At 38.9% G+C, this 4,215-nt stretch overlaps 1 long non-coding RNA gene across 1 annotated transcript; it reads right to left on the bottom strand.

The window, feature by feature from the left end:
- Positions 1–613: 613 nt before the first annotated feature.
- On the bottom strand, positions 614–2,666 carry LOC307025702. The gene is made up of 2 exons (XR_013804242.1): positions 2,534–2,666; positions 614–1,772 (listed from the first exon to the last, which is right to left on the bottom strand). It is a non-coding gene; the product is annotated as an uncharacterized lncRNA (long non-coding RNA).
- Between the last annotated feature and the right edge of the window lie 1,549 nt (positions 2,667–4,215).

The following is a 4,215-nucleotide window of genomic DNA, read 5'->3' as shown; positions in this document are numbered from 1 at the left end:
AGCGTGCAATGGTGTGTGAGGGGTTTACAGTTGGTTATGAACCTCAGAGCCCCATATGAATGAAATCTAAACGAAGGAACATGTATGACATCAAACTGCTGCTACAGACAATGCAGGGTCTGCAGATCACTCCGATTACATTACATTTCATTGGTGGTCGATGCAATATCCACATACGGTTACTTTCAGTGACTTTCCCAGTTGCATTTTAACATATATAGACATGCTGAGGAAACTTAAATATCCCGCTGAATACCCGCATTCACCACACATACGCTTCCTCCTCCCGTGAGAACCACCCCTGGCATCCCGGTGACGCGCCCACTAAAAAGCCTCTGGGTGCGCCGCGACAGGTGAATCTGCAAATGAGGCTTGCAGAACCACACCCTCAAACCTTACACAAAAGCGGACATTTAATGACTGTAGTTGCGAGGATAATACACATGCATCATAGATTTTTCATTTCATTCTAAACTACATGTCTTAACCTTTTCCCCTGCCCCTACAGTTTATAAGACACACTGAGATCAAACTGCGGCTGTCACAGACAGACAGCAGCGATTGCGTTATTGAATGGTAAATATATATAAAAAAACCACACACATCCAAGTACTTTTTCAGCTGTAATTGCATTATTGCATACTTTTTATTGACAGTTTTGCATTTGGAGAGGCAGGGTGACAACGGAAAGCTTGGTAGCCTATTACTTAGATACGTTTTACATTTTTGGAGGGAAACGCTGTGTTCATGTTAGCATGGGTAGCCTGATCATGTTAAGACTATGAATATCATTTTACAACAACAGTGAATGAACAATTGATATAATGTATGTGTTTGAACAAGAACAACAGGAAGAACAAAGTAAAAGGGACGAACAAATGTGTGAACAAGTATTAAGAACAGTGTATTGAAAAAGTGATGTGTGTTAGAACAAAACAAAGTAAAATGAATGAGAAGGAGAACAAAGAGGGTTAGGGTTAAACAGAAAAAGATTAATTCAGCCAAAAACACAATTTGATTAATCTAAAGTGTAAAACAATCTTCAACACAGACCAAATTAGTGCCCTTGGACAACAAAACATATGGTGGGGCAAAAAAACGATAAATTAAATTGAGACAGAGTGGGAGACTGAAAATGATTACTATGATAAATATTGAAACTATTTACAAAACTATTTACAGAAGCTCCTGTTGATCTATGGTTCAAAACCACTACAGGATATAAAACCTTCCAAGCCATGATCTCTGCCTGAAATCAGGACCACTCAGAGGAGAATGCAACACATCAAGCTGGAGTCAGGAGTGTGAATAACACATTTTGAAGAAGCCATGTTGCTGGACAGCAACCTTCCCTCATGCCATGACCTGAAGAAAAAAATCCTCTCAACATACATCAGGCTGAGGTTAAGGATTGCATCAAAGTGCATCAGGGCTGAGAGGAAGGATAAACATAAAGGGTATCTTGGCAGCAAGAGTCAGAGTAAGAAGGCAAAGAAGACCCAACAGACCTCTGCACCGAAGGTCATAACATCTAGGCCACTGCCAAACACCTTACTCGTTGCCATCGATGCCATCTCCATTCCCGGTCCACCGTCATCAGCCTCCAGCCTCCTCTTCTTTCAGCAGTCATCACCTGCAGCCGTTGCCAGCACCACCCTCCTCCAGCAGCAGCACCCTCCAGCAGCAGCACCCTCCAGCAGCAGCAGCACCCTCCTTCAGCAGCAGCAGCCTCCGCCAGCAGCAGCAGCAACAGCCATGGCTGGCATATGAGGCTGAATAAAAAAATGTGCTTATTATTTTTTTTTTAAGTGTTTATTTTGTTAAAAATAAACATTTTGAATGCATGACCGTGTTTTAGTATCATCCTTCATTCACTGCTGTAGAGTAGCCTGTTCAGTAGGCTATTATTTTTTTAAGACTGAATAATACCTTTGAAGAACAATCATTAAACTAGTGTGTATATTACAATACAAAGGAATCTATCCTAGCATGCCATCAAGCATTAAAAAGTACCGCTAGGCTAGTTGTACAGTACAGATGAGTTAACACGGAACAGTACCAAAAAAAGCTAAGTACAGTCAACATGTCACATAATGAAATGTTAGTATATCCCAAAATTCAATGAAATATTAAATGAAATATTTATCACAAACGCCACCTCATTTCTAGCAGTTAAGTCATATCATACAGAAAAAGCCGACTAAGGATGGCTGACACGGTCAGGTTCAGCAGATAAAAACCAAAATAACAAAAAAAAAACATAATCAATCTAAATCCTGCTTGTTAGTTACCGAGCATCATTGATATATAAGCTGCTAGCGATTCATTACTGAAATCTTACCTTCAAAGCCGACGAAGTCGCGCTAGCTAACTAGCAGGCAATGCTAGCAAAATTGGTTGTAACAACCAAGATAAAATATAGATAATTACGCTGTGCATATACAAATGAAGACCAGTATAAGCATCATAAAGGGCCTCTGATACAATATAGACAGTTGACAATTCAAAAGAGTTCGATATTTCAGCAACTTACCTCTGGAACTAATCGACGCGCCGTAATGTAAGTGAATGAGGTCCAACGCCCAAATGACAATATTTTGAACTATTTCGATGTCCATACCCCGGAAGCAGGCGCCGCCATTTTTTACAACGGAGGTCTATGGGAGTGTCCTAACTCTTATCTCTCTAGGGTTCTGGGCTACACCATATCAACAGAACCAATAAGAGAGGAGGGGGTGTGGCTTGTCCCAACATTGTCCCACTGTACTCTGTACATATAAAGGTACTTATTATCAAAAGCCTTGGATAACCAAGGGCTTACAAAATGCTTGCAAGAAGAAAAATAACCTTTATAAACACTTCATAACATTTAGGACAAAGGCAGTTGAAAAGCAATAGAAGGCATATAAAAATAAGTTGACAGTTATAATGAGACAAGCAAAAAGAGAATATAATAATAATATGTTAAAAGAAAAGAAAATGATATCAAGGGCACATGAAAAATCTTAAATAATGTTATTGGAAATACATCTGTATCCACTGGCCTGCCCAGTCACTTCATTGATGACAAAAATAAGGTTGTAAAAAGCATGAATGAAGTGGTACATGAATTTAACTCATTTTGTGTAAATGTCGGACCTAAAGCAAAGACTATTCCAAAACAACACGATGGGCAAAAAGAGGATGGCGGAATTGGGGGAAGTAAAGTGTTGAAGTCAATGTTTCTGGGAGAGATAAACGAAATTGAAATTAGATCCATTGTAGACAAATGCAAAAAGAAGACTTCGACTGATAGTGATGGGATCGACATGACAATAGTGAAAACGACTATTGACTGTATAATTAAACCGCAAAGCTACATCGTTAATCTTTCATTTCAGGCAGGTATTTTTCCAGATAGCAAGAAAATAGCTAAAGTTATTCAACCTGTTAAAACAGGGCACAAAACCCAATTTACTAACTACAGACCAGTGTCCTTGCTTTCACAATTTTCAAAGGTCCTTGAGAAATTGTTTGTCCATAAATTTGATAATTTTATTGGAAAAAATGAGTTATTGAGTGAGATTCAGTATGGATTTAGGAAAGATCGATCTAAAGCTTCTATTACATAGATACGGAGTGAGAGGAGTAGTTCTAGATTGGTTAAAAAGTTATTTAGATAACAGACAACAATATGTAGAATTTGCTGGTAGTACATCGGAGTGTATGAGCATAGAATGTGGTGTCCCGCAGGCAGAGGCGTCAATTGGGTATGGCAAGGTATGGCAGCTGCCACACCTTGGCTCCAGGGGAAAATGTAAATGTTCGTTTTAAAAAAATAAATTTATGGAATTACTCTGTGTCAATTTGTATTGATTATTCTATTATTTAATACATATAAATTAAATACAAATGAAAATCAGAACAACACAATCGATTTCTCTAGTCTAGATATTATCTTTCCCAATACTTATCGTAACGTATCCCCCCTCCCTATCTTGAAATGTGGTATCTCCTGACGAGAAGCCGCCGGAGGTCAGAGCGGGTCATGTTATCGCGTTTTTTTTTATTTTTCGGCTAAGCTAATTAACTAAAATGAAAAGAAAGCAAAGAACTTTAGAATCTTTTTTTATCAAAAAAAAGGCAGGTGAAGGTGATGGCTCCAATGTTGCCCCAGCAGCAGAGGGAGAAGGACCAGGTAGTGAAGGTGGGATTCAAGCTGTTAACGAGGCTGTT

The sequence above is a fragment of the Notothenia rossii genome (assembly GCF_949606895.1).
Source record: "Notothenia rossii genome assembly, chromosome: 11".
NCBI lineage: Eukaryota > Metazoa > Chordata > Actinopteri > Perciformes > Nototheniidae > Notothenia > Notothenia rossii.
Note: the sequence above shows the minus strand (reverse complement) of the source record. Positions and strands in the feature narration are given on the sequence as shown.